The sequence below is a fragment of the Homarus americanus genome, unplaced genomic scaffold (assembly GCF_018991925.1).
Source record: "Homarus americanus isolate GMGI-L3 unplaced genomic scaffold, GMGI_Hamer_2.0 scaffold16716, whole genome shotgun sequence".
Classification (NCBI taxonomy): Eukaryota; Metazoa; Arthropoda; class Malacostraca; order Decapoda; family Nephropidae; genus Homarus; species Homarus americanus.
In genome coordinates, this window is record NW_024752009.1 from 78,799 (window position 1) to 95,000 (window position 16,202).

The 16,202-nt window shown below is 46.6% G+C and overlaps 1 protein-coding gene across 7 annotated transcripts in view; it reads right to left on the reverse strand.

The window, feature by feature from the left end:
- Positions 1 to 16,202, reverse strand: part of LOC121854910 (protein kinase C and casein kinase substrate in neurons protein 1-like) — a 75,169-nt gene that overhangs the window by 52,211 nt on the left and 6,756 nt on the right. For 6 of the 7 annotated variants that reach the window (XM_042349718.1, XM_042349717.1, XM_042349716.1 and 3 more), the window contains exon 1: positions 15,193 to 15,239. The exons of the other annotated variant lie outside the window; for it this stretch is intronic. The gene's annotated coding sequence lies outside the window, so the exon portion shown is untranslated. Of the gene's footprint in view, positions 1 to 15,192; positions 15,240 to 16,202 lie in introns of those variants that run through there. 7 annotated transcript variants of the gene reach the window in all.

The window sequence follows — 16,202 nt, forward strand, 5'->3', positions numbered from 1 at the left end:
CTAGGACTTGGGTAATGTCCATGCAGGTGGGAGGGGAGGTGGGAGGTCGTCATCTTCCTCACACACAACTAGCTTCTCTCTGTTTCTACCTGCTGGAATACTTCTCGTGTGTGGTGTTCGATCAATGTACTCCAGCGGCCTGGTAGGTTTTCATCACCCCCCACACACACCTACTATACAAACACATCTACAGTGTCTTCCTCAGAATTCTGGCTTCAGGAAACAGTTATGAGCAGCGACAGTGGTTTGTGATTAGTGACTGGCACGCATGGGGAAAAAGTGGGTGCAGTGAGGTAGTAACTGTGGCGTGGGCGGACCGGAGGCACAGGATATATTTTCAGGTATCAGGAAAAGCTCATACACAATTGACTAAAGCAGTTAATAGGGTGTTTTATGTTGGGTGTTCCTGTACGTTCAATAGGACACTCACACGTCGCTCAAGTGTAACACAGACCTCACTGAGAACTGGACTGGTGGCTCTTTATTGGTTATGTGCTGAGGATGCAACCAGCAGTGTCACCCCAAAGCACTCCAGTAGTACTTCAAATAATAAACCTTACACGAACGAAGCATCAGCTGGAACTATGAGACCCGACAGGCCTTACACACTCTAGTAACATTAACATTTATATTCTCTATCATTTATGTTTTTCTTACGCTTTATCGCTATCACCAGGAACCAAAAAATAACATAAGGATTAGTTCGACCGCTCCCTCTATCTGAAGTAAAATGGCGGCACACTGGCTTCAGGTAAATACCGTGTCTCCTAATCTTGATGCTTCTTGTTGGATGACTTGTAATAATTATGAGTGTCGGTCTATCTTCACACAGGTCTGTCTTCCTCACTGGTCAGTTTATTTCTTGAGTGAAAACTGGGACGTTTCCTCAGTGGCAAATATATCTCCTTGAGTGGCCTCGTCCCCGATTGGTGGCCACAATACTACCGTACCGTACCACACCACTACCACACCACCACCACTCAACCACACTACCACCACTCAACCACACCACCACTCAACCATACTGTCACACTACCACACCACCACCACCACTCAACTAGACTACCACACACTAACAGTGGACATAACTCACACTGGGGAGCTGAGATTGAGATAGGGAGGAGATGAAACGGAGGTGAGGCGGAGGTGGAAGCAGCGAGACGGAGGCATCAACGAGCGAACACACTGCCGCCCATAACTGCGTGTGTATATATATATATATATATATATATATATATATATATATATATATATATATATATATATATATATATATATATATATATATCCACTAAATATCTTATCTAGCACTTAAACAGTCGGTACCGGCAGCTTGAGAGGTGCTTGTCAAATGGGCCCCAAGCGAAACAAACCATTAGGAATGACCAGTCACCTAGCCAGAATGTAGGTGGGTGGTCCAACCATTGCTTGCACAATGTTTTTCCAGTCGGCAATTTATAACAATTGCCCTGGACAGCCACTCACCGCCATCTTCTAGGCAAGACACCACATACTATCGGGATCCTCCCTATCACTAACCTTCCCCAGCGCCTCCCTATACCTCCTGAAAGTTCCTCACTCCTAACCTTCCTCTGTCGTTACCTCCTACACTAAGACACACTAGTGGCTTGGTACCTCCCTGACAAACCCTATCTATCCTCTCAGCTACATGCCCTATCCCAGCCCCAGGAAAACACACCCTAGTCCTACGTTTCCTATCTCTTACACAAAAGTCCTATCTTAGAACCTCACCTGGCTGTCCCCAACTACCACGACCTTACCACTGGGCAGGGTTTGACCAAATGCCCTTCCCTCCTGCCACCACACCAAATATCATCATTAACTCGAATACACTGGATAGCTTCAAACACAGGTTGGATGGATATATGAGCAAAAGGGGTTGGGTGTAAAAGGGAATTGCCCAGTATGAGCCAATAGGTCCACTGCAGTTTCCTCCATTCTTATGTTCTTATGTGGGCGAGGTGGACGGTGGGTGGGTGGGTGACAGAGGGTGGGCGGGTGTCACTGATAGTCCACCTGGTCATTAGTGCAGCTCAGGTGGTCGTCATGGCTGATTTTCTCACCATCAACATCACACGACCACTATTATCACCATCACCACCACTACCAAAACACCACCATCCACACGACCAAACGTATCATCACCACACCTCCATCATCACTACCTCTAACTACAGGCTAATTTCCGGTACAAGTTCACCGCGACCTACCAGAATTCACCACAACGTTGAAGAAAAAGTCTGTGGTTAATCTCAACTCCAAGATACAACTCTACTAGTTCACCTCTCTCATCTCGTAGCCCACCTCTCTCATCTCGTAGCCCACCTTTCATCTCCCACCCTCTCATCTCCTAGTCACCATCCCCCTCTCATCTCGTAGCCCACCTCTCTCATCCCTAGCCCACCTCTCATCTCCTAGCCCCCTCTCTCATCTCCAGCCCACCCCTCTCATCCCTAGCCCACCTCTCTCTCATCCCCCAGCCCACCCTCTCTCATCCCCAGCTCCACCTCTCTCATCCCCTAGCCCACCCTCTCATCCCCTAGCCCACCTCTCTCATCTCCTAGCCCACCTCTCTCATCCCCCAGCCCACCCTCTCATCCCCTAGCCCAACTCTCTCATCTCCCAGCCCACCACCTCATCTCCTAGCTCACCACCTCATCTCCAGCCCCTCTCATCCCCCAGCCCACCCTCTCTCATCTCCTAGCCCACCCTCTCTCATCCCCAGCCCATCTCTCATCTCCCAGCCCACCCTCTCTCATCTCTAGCCCACCTCTCTCATCTCCCAGCCCACCTCTCTCATCTCCTAGCCCACCTCTCTCATCTCCCAGCCCACCCTCTCTCATCCCCTCAGCCCACCTCTCTCATCTCCTAGTCCACCTCTCATCTCCCTAGCACCCTCTCATCTCCCTAGCCCACCTCTCTCATCTCCCCAGCCCACCTCTCTCATCTCCCTAGCCCACCTCTCTCTCATCTCCTAGCCTCTCTCATCTCACCCCTCTCATCTCCTACCTCTCATCCCTAGCCCACCCTCTCATCCCTAGCCCACCCTCTCATCCCTAGCCCACCTCTCTATCTCCTAGCCCACCTCTCCATCTCTAGCCCACCCTCTCATCCCCTAGCCCACCCCTCTCTCATCCCCAGCCCACCTCTCTCATCCCCTAGCCCACCTCTCATCTCCTAGCCCACCCCTCATCTCCTAGCTCACCTCTCTCATCCCCAGCCCACCCTCTCATCCCCTAGCCCACCTCTCATCTCCCAGCCCACCCTCATCTCCACCCCTAGCCCACCTCTCTCATCTCCTAGCCCATTCGATGGAAAGAATTAAAAGATATATCATCCTTTCCTCGGGAAGAACATAACACAAAGGTCATCATCCTGTAAGATCCTTTCCCGTCTGGAGAAAGAAAGAAGAAGAAAAAGAAGAAGTTTTTAGTTTAACAAATTTATTGGCAAAGCTTGGAGTACAGTTTGCCTATTGTGAGTAATTCAGTCAGGTCTTGACACTGAGGGTGGTATCACTTCTCACTGCCACACAGGACAGAGGTTCATACACAAAAAAATACATCATATTCATTAACAGTATATATAGATCAGTCATGTGGGTGATATAGCAGTGAATGTCAAGTCGGTAGTGAACAGGCAGAGGAGGAGAGGCCCCACTCAATACTATGTCCATGAATTTGCTTTGCCTAAACAAGACTCAAACATGCTCGGCGGTTAGACTGACATCACTTTAGTGCTCCTGGGCTTCCCACACCTCCCAAACACATTCTCTGAACGCCTACTGACCAATCATTGTTCGTTCAGCCTATACATCTAATTACTACCAACCCCTAAGAAAACATTTATTCCACACACACACACACACACACACACACACACACACACACACACACACACACACACACACACACACACACACACACACACACACACACACACACACACACACACACACACACACACACACACACACACACACACACACACACACACACACACACACACACACACACACACACACACACACACACACACACACACACACTGATTTTTGAAACGGTCAACAATAGTGAAGGTTGAGGCTGTGAGAGAGGGCGTCACTACCTCCAGTAAATCAGGGTGATGATGATAATGTCTTTTGAGTGTTTTATTGATAACAACTGTGTATACTTGACTTGGTGCTGGCATCTACGTCTTGGTACTGTGTGTGTGTGTGTGTGTGTGTGTTATTCGACCACTGAAGTTACTAATTAGCTGTGCCTCGTGATTACTGTATTCACTAATGATGGGTAAATACAACCAGGCGTCTCTACCCACTTGTGTGTATCGTACGTGGCCACACTGAGAACAGGAAGAATAAGATAAACAGAGAACAAAGAATAAAGGAAGAGAGGAGGAGAAGGGTGATGACAAAGAAAAAGAAAGAAAGAATATAAACCAAAGCATCGTGTACCAGCACTTGGGTTTACGACGAGTTATCTACAGTGGATCAACACACACACACACAAGTGCAGCACGTGTTTGGTCTACGAAAGGAAGGAAGGAAGGAAGGAGATACTAATAATGACTCGGAAGCAAAATGTGAGAGCATATATTCCATCCTGGTCTCTCTCTCATTACACCTCCACTCCCCCACCCTAACAGAGGCACCCGCCCTACACCCTGCGCTCTATGGCCACCTCACCTGGAGCACAATACTAATCTGGTCAATACGTCGATCAGATAACATGATAACACAGGTATGAGGCGAGATAACAGAGAGAGAGAGATTATTACCCTCCTTTCTATCTCTCTCCATCACTGATTCTTCCCTCTCTCACTCTACCCTACCATCAATTCGTCCCATATCTCACTTCTCTCCCCCCCTCCTCCTCCCTCTCCCTTCTCTATTATCCCTGTTCTTTTTTTTCCTACTTGAACTACTCTCCTCCCTCCTCTCTATCTAGCCCTCTCATTTGTCCCTTTCTTTACCTCTCCCTCTCCTCCTACTCTCTCCCTCTTTCTGCTGCTACATTTGGGATGATTACACAGAGATAGGCAGACACACAGACACGGACAGACCCTCTAACCCACATACATACATACATACAATGTTATCTACCCTGTAACACAAATAAAACACCCCTCATTCCACGCACGCACGCACGCACGCACGCACACCAGGGTCAAGCAGCCTGGCGCTCCTCTCGGAGCAGCCAGGTCAACTGTTATGTTGGCCCATACCAACTCCCTCCCCTGAACCCTCCTCCCCACCGGAATATCAACAAGTTCACGCCAGAAGTTACTATTTCATTTAGGAAAGAAATGGAACCAGTGTTAAACAGAGGTGAACAGTGGTGAACAGTGCTTAAGTCAGTGAGAACAACTCAACAGTAACAGTGGTACCCAAGTTGACCTTTCACACAGTGAGGTCCCAGGTACCCAGTGATAACGGCCCGTGAGACCCAACTACCAGCGATGTGTTAATCCGTCTACGATAGGAAGGCCTGGAACCACACCTCACTCATATAACACCATCTGTGAGGGAATTACTACACCACGTGAGGCCCCTCATAACACCATATGTGAAGGAGTTACTACACCACGTGAGGCCCCTCATAACACCATCTGTGAGGGAATTACTACACCACGTGAGGCCCCTCATAACACCATCTGTGAGGGAATTACTACACCACGTGAGGCCCCTCATAACACCATCTGTGAGGGAATTACTACACCACGTGAGGCCCCTCATAACACCATCTGTGAGGGAATTACTACACCACGTGAGGCCCCTCATAACACCATCTGTGAGGGAATTACTACACCACGTGAGGCCCTCATAACACCATCTGTGAGGGAATTACTACACCACGTGAGGCCCCTCATAACACCATCTGTGAGGGAACTACTACACCACGTGAGGTCCCTCCTAACACCATCTGGGAGGGAGTTACTACACTACGTTTTTGCTGTTCAACACCTACAATAATCTATATGTTCACTGTATGTTCCTTTACCGTTCTCTAATGAAGGCTTTTGTTAAACCACCAATGTATGTAATAAGTCATTTATGTCCAATGTATATTTTCAGCCTTCGGGCTGCAGAACTTTTTCAATAAACCGTCAATTATTATTATTATTATTACACACACACACACACACACACACACACACACACACACACACACACACACACACACACACACACACACACACACACACACACACACACACACACACACACACACACACACACACACACACACACACACACACACACACACACACACACTAGCCTTGTACGACACCCTGTCTTCTGATCAAAGTGTGAATTATGAGGTAGGTGAAGAGCCTAGGTGCCTGTTAAGTCTTTTTAATGGCCGAGGAGCCTTGACCTGGCACTATGGAGTATGGGAAGGGGTTGGCACTCCTCACCCCCTCTCCCTCTCAATTCTCCAGCCCCCTTCCTCTCGATCTTCCTACGTCTTGCCACATTTCTCTCCCCATTATCCTCCCTTTACCCATTTTCTTCCCCTTGACTTCCTTCTATCACCTCCTTTGTGGGGAGGAAGGGGAGGGGGTGTGTTTCTTCGCTCCCCATTCGTCTCCTTTCTCTTCCTTCTCTCAACCCATCTTCGCTTCCCCCCTCCTCCATCCCTCTCATCTCTCCTCCTCCTCCATCCCTCTCATCTCTCCTCCTCCTCCACCCCTCTCATCAATCCTCCCTCCCCCCTCACAGCCTTGGCATTCCTCGACCACAACCACAACTTCTGATCCCGCGCCCCGAAGAATAGACCCGGAGAGAGAGAGAGAGAGAGAGAGAGAGAGAGAGAGAGAGAGAGAGAGGAGCAAGAGACAGAGACAGAGAGAGAGAGAGAGCAGCAGGGGGGGGATTCCACCCGTGACTGTCATCAATAGGTGGTGGTGGTTGTGTGGCGTGTGACAGGTTGGAGTCATAGGGGGAAGGCGGCGTGTACTGTTCACCCCGTCATCCCCTACACGCCCAACAACACGAGGACTTTCCTTCCTTCCTTCCTTCCTCTTCCCTTCCCTCTTTTCTTCCACTTCCTCCTACTACCTACCTCTCTTCTTCCTCTTCCTCCGCTTACCTCCCTCCCTCCTTCTACCTCCCACTCACCCAAAACAAATCACCAATGGTAACAGGAGACGAGCAAGAGTTCACCAAGCGTAGGTCCCATTAGCATGTTATTGAGAGAGGTTGAGGAGGGGGTGCTGCCTGTAACGTGTGGTCAATATTGGATTTTTTCTATCTAAAGGTCTATAAGGCGTGTAGCTCTAACGGAGGTATTGAATTAACCAAGAATGACGAATAAGATGTTGCCTGATGATGTATGGCAGAGCATCATTTTCATCATCATTATTATTATCAGTTTGTATTATCATGGTTATTATTATTGTTGTTACTATCATTATTATTACTGTATTACTATTATTATCGATGTGGTTACCGTTACGATATTAAAATGTTATTGTCTTGGTTAAAAAAAAAATATGTTAGGTTAAATATTCTTAGTCGTTCATGTTCCCATATCATTAATTTAGCCTCGGTCACACAACACAAAGCAGTTGATTACGATACCTGAACATTATGAGGATAAGGCTCAAATACCAATCATTATTAACCGGAGTTTCATCTCTTACTCCCAGTCGTTAGTCTTTTGGTAACTTAACATTATTCTTTCCCCGTTATTTATATTACTCTTTATTATTATTACGTCATTCTTCCCGCTAAACACCTACTTGTATTTAATTTATTTTTAATCATTCGCTTTCCCTTTCCACCACGTGCACACACACACACACACACACACACACACACACACACACACACAGAGGTTCACGGCACTTAACAAGCACGATGAACAGGCTTTGTGTGCAATAATACAAAGCCTAGGATTGCTTTTCTTGTCCTTGTGGCGTGGTGGTAGCGATCCCTGTTCACACGCAGAGGTCCAGGGTTCGATTCCCGACTAGTGAGGTATTGCTTGTATATGGAAGTCCGCGTGCTATATGGACTGACGAGATATACATACATACATACATATACACTCCCCACACCCCCCATCCCTTCATTACACAATACATTACATAATACAATAAAACAAGGGTGAACTGCCCTAAGCCCCGCAGGTAATTACATTGTTATTGTCAGATCAGCGCCGTGACTCTAAGCTTCCACTCAGCCGCTTTGTATTGTCGGCTATAAAAACTCTATAACAGGTGCCGGGAGGAGGAGGAGGAGGAGGAGGAGGAGGAGGAGGAGGAGCCAGGAGAACATTAGGTGGAGGAAGAGCCGCAAAGAGCCGACAGGTGGAGGAGGAGACGATCAGGTGGAGGAAGAGCCGTCAGGTGGAGGAGGAGCCGACAGGTGGAGGAGGAGCCGCCAGAATCGATCTATTAAGTTGTAGTTCCTTTGGCCCATTTCCAGGACTCCCACACTCTCCCACCACCTCCCCCAGCACGGTCCTCCCATGTACAAGGGACCATGATCCTCCCATGCACAAAACTGGACAATTGGTGGGTCCCATGCCTTCGCTGCCCCCCCCACCCCGCGGAGGAACCTGGTGCCCCACCTGGCCCCCGGAACCCCGTTATGAACATGAGTCAGGGCAGATCAACAACAAGGTCGTACCCGCCGCCCTGCCCCTGCCCGCCCACCTGTGAGTCTCCCCCCACACACACACACACAAGGCAGACGAGCGACCACAGACACACATGGGGAAGGCTGGACGAACAAAATGAGAGAGACTTCTACAAATACAACCATCACTGGCACCCGATACTTTCATTTGCCAAGTCTGTCATACCAACCTAACCAATAATAACATAAAGGTAACCTAACCTCCAGGTAACCTAAACTAAATTACCTTCACCTTTAGTGGGATGGACGACAGGCATTCGTCGTGGTGACCAAGGACCAATCACCGACAATCCGCGCGGGCTGGAGGCGACCATGAGACAGACGCGACGAGTAATGCAGCGTTGGCAGGAGCCCCTGCACAGGTCCAGTAAAACGCATGTCATGCGCGCATCAGGTGTGGATTTTACTTTCTACGAGACGTTACCCCCACGCCATAATGGAAACACCAATCACTGAACGCCACGCCCGCATTACGGTGGATTCTGCATACCCAAAGTTGCTACCAGATATATTATGGCAAAGACCAATCACAACACATCATAACGGCTTCAACGTGGATTCTGCACATCAAGAACCAATCACTGCACGCCATGCCCGCATATGGGTGGATTACGCAATTTAAGAAACGCTACAGTATGCTACAATCGAAAGCGCCAGTCATAGCGTCAGGCCCGCATAAGGGTAGATTCTCCATATTAACAGAAGTTAACGTATTTTCTAAAGGACAAGCACCAATCACAGCACGTCAGGCCCGCATAAGCGTGGATTTCGTCTGTCTACGAGAGGCCCCACGGAATTACCAGTTAACAACAAGAGTGAAAGTGATGCAGTGTAGAGGTGGTGGTGGTGGTCCCCCCTCACTACCTCACCTGACACCGTGTTCCCTCCCTCTCTCCCTGGCATTATATCACCCAGGAAGCACCACGCTTCTCTCTCAAGCTCTGTCTTAAGTCACGGTGAGGCCAGCTTCTGTTTGTAGGTTTGTTTTAATAAAGGACGGACACACACACACACGCACACGCGCGCACACACACACACACACGAGCATATGTATCAAACGCACACTGCTTTTTTTGTTGTTGTTGTTGTTGGTTACCTGCTAGGTTACGCCAGAATCTCCTCAACACTCCCCTCCACACCATTAACTATCACTACAACAACAATTACTATCATAATCAGCCACATTCTACCCCTTTACCATCATCACCACTGCCAGTAGCAGCCAGCTGAGCGTCTGACCTCGACTCCAGTACCAGTTGGCAGTGTGCCACGCACCACCGCCTCCTCCAACGACCTTCTCCTTTTGCCTTGGAGGACGCCCATACACCGTGGCAGAGAGGCGGCACATAATGAGCTAGTGGACTCCCTTTTATCGCGGTCTTCCTAACGTATGTAAACACGGCCACATGGGACTACCTTCCTCATTTAACAAGACAAACTCAAATCACAATACAAAAAAGTCCACAAATGGTCCTTCCAAAAACCTAACGCACAATAAAATTCAATTCAGATAAATACATAAACCTAACTCAGGAACACCAACAGGGCTGGACCACCTCAAGGGCCCTCACTCGCTACAATACATTACGTGATCTACACTGTACTCTAGAGACAGCGTTACAGGCGCGAGTATACAGATATTTCAAAAGGAATACAAGTACAGTCATGGCCAAAAATTCCTCTACACTAACTATTCGACACTGTCCCAACCCAAAAGAGACACTACAGCGCCATCTATGGGTGAGAGGAGCAGTTCTGAGACTCGCTGTAGCAGATCCGAGTCTGAGGAGCGTAAAGAGACCCGTTGGCACCTATGTCAACATCATGCTGTATTATCTTGTACACGCAGGAGATATGATAAATCTATCTGTTGGAACATTCATCAGACGGACGAAGGAACACTCACTCCCTCTCAAGGCTGTTAGCTACCAAGACCTAGTTATTAAGGTATTATTGGAGCTTCAACAGCGAGGGTCAAGAAGGCATAGCGTCGAGCACACTCCCTGGTATTTTACAACCCAAGACGTGTGATGGTAAAATACGGCGTCCTCTGGGGTGGTGTACTGGTGTGGGGGGGACACAGGCAGCCTCCCCAGCCTCTCTCAGCTGGGGTGTTGTTTTTCATCCACCTGTGTTCGAGTTTATAAAATACTACTACTACTACTACTACTACTAACAATACTTTCTTTTTTAAATGGCCTCCAGCCTCCCCCAATAGCCACACCTTCGCCGCCATTTTATTGCCTTAAAAGTAAATATCCTAATACACAAGTAGCTATCCTAACATTACTACTACTACTACTACTGAGACTACTTCCGATTACTATTGAGAGGGAAAACGATTGAAGAGGGAGGATGGGGGAGAGGAGAAGGATAAGAGGAAAGGAAGAAGAGGAGGAGGAGGAAAAGGAGGAGCAGGACGGAGAGGAGAGGAGACGAGAGGGTGGATGAATGAATGAGGGAAGGGAGAGAAAGGGAGAGAGAGGGGAGATGAGTGAGAGAAAAGGAGGATGATGATGAGAGAGAGAGAGAGAGAGGTAGCAGCGTCAGCACACAATAGTAACACCAGGCAGGATGTATGTGGCAGCACGCAGCACCACATGACCACCAAACTCTACACTACATTGTCCCCGCCGCCCACGCCTGACCCTCAATACTGTCTCTTGCAATGTGCCAACACGGAGGAGGGAAGGGAAGGGAGGATGGTTAAAAGATGGGAGGGAGGGAAATATATAGGAGTGAGGGAGGTACAAGGAGGGAGAGAGAATCTGTGTTGAGGAGGGAGAAGGAGTAGCCAGTCACACCTTCATCCCTCCCTCACCTCTATCCCCATCACATATTCATTCACACACTAACTACCTATCTTTATTTACTTTTTATACTGTCTCTTTCTCCTTATCCACCGCCCCCCCTCCCTCCCTCTCTCACACACAAACACCAGAAAGACAGGTAAAACACGATTAAAACCACCCCTCCTGCTCACCCCTCACAAGATTATGTATTCTAAATCAGCCAAGCTCTCTCTCTCTCTCTCTCTCTCTCTCTCTCTCTCTCTCTCTCTCTCTCTCTCTCTCTCTCTCTCTCTCTCTCTCTCTCTCTCTCTCTCTCTCTCTCTCTCTCTCTCTCTCTCTCTCTCTCTCTCTCTCTCTCTCTCTCTCTCTCTCTCTCTCTCTCTCCTCTCACCTCTCTCTCTCTACTCTCTCTCCTCTCTCTCTACTCTCTCTCTCTCTCTCTCTCTCTCTCAGTACGGTGTACCTCACCTGAAACTTTACAAGTCACGAGGAGTCTTGCAAGAAACACCCACTACAAGGTGGTGGAAGGCTGGTAGTAGTACAGTGTGTATGGGCAAACACACGATTACTACCACTAATACCACTCTTAATTCTACTACTACTACCACTCCTATTTCTAGTACTAATACCACCACACCTACTTCTATTTCTACTACTACTACTACTACTAATAATAATGCCTTGAAACAACATAATAATAATAATCGATGGACGAGATCATAGTAAGTGAACTTCACCCCCAGAGTAGTGTCGTCTTACACAAGTTCATCGTAAGCAAGAGGGTTATGTCACCGTACTCAGGCGATGATGTCAACGTACTGAAGGAACACAATCTTACACGGGGCTACCAACGTACTCAAGAAACAGACAACATACACAGGGGGGGGGGGGGTTTGAGACCTGAAAAAAGGCTAAAACAACATTGAGTTTGAATTAATAAAACAGTCCACACCGTCATATATGGAGCAGTGAATCAGGGCCACAAACATGGTACATGGCGAGGTGGGTTTTACATTTTTCTCTGTGACTGTAATATTTGTTGCTAAAAGTATTGTTAGAGTTTTATTATTATCGTCATCATTACTGCTATTAATTATAACTTCCATTACCTATTATTATTGTTTACTATTGATATTAATACTATTATTGTAAATATTGTTGTAATTTAAACGATGGAGATCTCTGAGTACGACACGACTATGACATTTTTCCCTTCCCTCCTCCTCCTCAAGGGTCAGCCGAGGCACCAGACCTATACTCGAGGCGCCAGTGGTATACCCCCACCCCCCCCTCCTCTACCCAACTGTGTCCGGAATATTAAACACGGTCCTCCACGCTCCACTCCTTCCCTCACGCCCTCAGAATACTCCTTCTGTATCACCAACACTCCCCGGAGGCCCTTTTTAGGTAGCTTGGCATTGGATAGAGGAATATAATGCTCTGCTACTCTCTCTCTCTCTCTCCGACGAGCACTTTTACCAGGACTAGCGCCTGGTTATCCGTCCAAAAGAAAATATATATTTTTTAAAACATCTTAAAACCCGACCTCACGTTAATGTGTGACAAATTTGATACGGGATGACAGGCAGTTCTCAGGGGTCCTCTTCCACAATGGCGGGTGACTTTACCCCCCCCCCCACCTAAAAACCCAGGGAGCCCTCACCCTTTATGGCCAGTTTGACACAAGACATAATACTGTCGTGTTTACTAGGTGACGAGGTGCATGTTTAGGCCGTCACACACACACACACAAACACACACACGTAACCACCGTACTGTAAAGTGGTCAAGGTCGGTTAGTATCATCTACAGCAATACTCGAGAACGGAAAGAACTGCACTGTTCCTACTCAGTACCCTACGTGCACTTCAGGGTCAAAAGATTCAAAGTTCAAGGTCACAGCTTTGGAAAAAAAATAAGGTATTGTCATCTGATGTTAAACGACACCTCCCTCGAGTGCAATCTTTACAGTAATATGTAATGCATCCACAAACACTTAAACGGGTTAAAAATTGCTGACGGGTCAAAGTATGGCCCCAACACTGCTGCATGATACACAATCTTATTAACACATGATAACTCAAATATTTAGTAATGTCTCGTATGATTCACTGTTTACTAATCAGGTGCGGGTAAAAATGGACTCCACACATCACACCGTCAACACACTCCTGGTCCTCAACACACTCCTGGTCCTCAACACATCACACCGTCAACACACTCCTGGTCCTCAACACATCACACCGTCAACACACTCCTGGTCCTCAACACAGCCACTAGTTGATGTAATTCTCTGTATTAACCTGAAGTTTACACTACATATCTACACAGGTAAACACTGATAGTTTATTTCATTGTCACAGTCGACCAAACACAGTCTTACAACACTCAATATTTCCTCTTGTTTAGTATCAAGCTAATATATATGTATTTATTTAGTTTAATGTTTATATTCTATGATAACATTAGCTTTTGAAATAAGTTATATAAGCTCACTAAACTGGTATTGACTGCTTACAATACTTTATTATTATTACTATTATTATTATTTTTTTAACACTACTAATTACTTATAAGTCAGACAGTGTTTGTGAAGTATTTGCTCCCTACAGGTGCAAACAACCAATCAAACACCTTGAAAATTGACGCAAATTCCAAGAACGAGCGTAAAGGAAGCCGATACTCTTGGGATATTTTCTCCCGTAACCCAGCTGACAGAATTGGCTGGGACGGACGTAACAACGGACAGAGGCGTATAATACACCCCCTCGCCTCTTCATACCCAAATGTGGGCATAAAAATTCATTCCAATTTGAGCTATCCCTTGATCGCTCGCTGGCTCAATCGACTGTCAAAGTGTGTGTGTGTGTGTGTGTTGATCAGCTGACGGGGTGTGTGTGTGCGCGCGTCCAGGGAGTATTATACACACTTCGACGCTGTGTGACGCCTACCATTGTGTGATCGGTGTGGACTGGAGATTGGTATGAATAACTCACGACTGTGTGATTGGTGCGGGTCATTTACGGCTGTATTAATGATTGGTGTGGAGAACTTAAGTCTTAAGTTGGGTAAGGGATAGATTAAGTTACGTTAGGGTAAGTTCAGGTTTAGTAAGGATAGGGATAAGTTAAGTTAAGTTAGGTTAGGAGCCACAAAAGATTACCAAACCCACCCGAGCCATAACGAGATCCTGACACACTCAACCGATACGAAACAAATACACAGTTAATACACGACACATACAGGGTGAGAGTTGACCCATAGATGTGCGCTTCCTGGTGTTACAATAATGACTTCACGTACACAATGGCACGCTATATTACACACGTCACACGATAAACTGACCAGGATCCACTTGACAAACACCCATTGAATAGGTCCTATCAGTCTGGCTGTGTGTGGGAGAGGGGCCTGTCGAAACGTGTGTGTGTGGCGGGGGGGTGATATATGTGTAGACAGGTGGAGTGTGTCCGGGGTGTAGTGCGTGTAAGAGGGAGAGGGTGTAGAAATTGTAGAACGCTGTATGTAGGAGGGGAGAGGGGGGTGCAAGAGGGTGTATCGTACCAAGGGGAGGAAATAAAGGTGTTAGCGCTACCATAGTAAGTGTGGGCGTGATACATATACAGTATATGCGTTACTAAATCTTAATAACACGCCCTGACTGGTTCTCGTTACCATCCAAACACAAACACTCAGTGCCATGGTAACACTAAAAGACAGTACAGTACTTACTATGGTTCTCTACCGTGTGATCGAGCCCATTGGTCCATAGTCTTTACCTGCAACATAAGAAAATATAACATTAATACTACACACTCCACTCACCTCCCAGTACCACGTGTGCTCATTCAGTGGCAACAAAGAGATACTGCCAGATGAATATTTTACCAAAATATGCATTTATATGCAGTTATCTAGGTAATATGCACTTATCATAGAAATCACGCAAAATATGCATTTGCATATGAAATATGCAAATGCATAACTATCCGGGCCCTACACATGACAATATAAACAAGATTAAAGGCTCTAATAACAGGTCGTCTTAAATTGGAAATCATCTTACAATATCTATGAGTATTTGTAGTAGTAGTAGTAGTAGTAGTAGTAGTAGTAGTAGTAGTAGTAGTAGTAGTAGTAATAACAACGGTGATGATAAAGATACTGATTGATTATTTATAACAACAACAACAATATCAATAATAATAATAATAATAAAAATAATAATAATAATAATAATAATAATAATAGCGTAAAAGTAATATAATAATGGTGGTAGCAGAACAAGTGTGTGTCGGATGAGCTGGAACACAGGTTCAGGTTTCAGCTGAATTGTGATGGTTTTATTTCCATAAAATTGGCAAGTCATAAATCGATTACTGCACGTCTGTTTTTGTATAGTCTTAGGGAGGGAAGAGGGAGGGGAGGGGGATGTGACCTGAATCGACTGGCTGCCCTAAGCGTTTTCAGAATTAATTACTTCGGTCCTATCACCATCACCACAATCTTGCCTCCATCTCAACCACCACAATCTTACCTTTACCACAACCACCATCACGATCTACCTCCACTACAACCACCATCACTATTTACAAGAACCACCAGTACTACCACCACTACCATCTGCAGCAAAATGATCACCACAACCATTATCTACAGTCTACATGAACCACATCCACCACCATCCTGATCAACAACCACCCATTAACCACCATCCTATCCACCAACCAGCACCACCACTA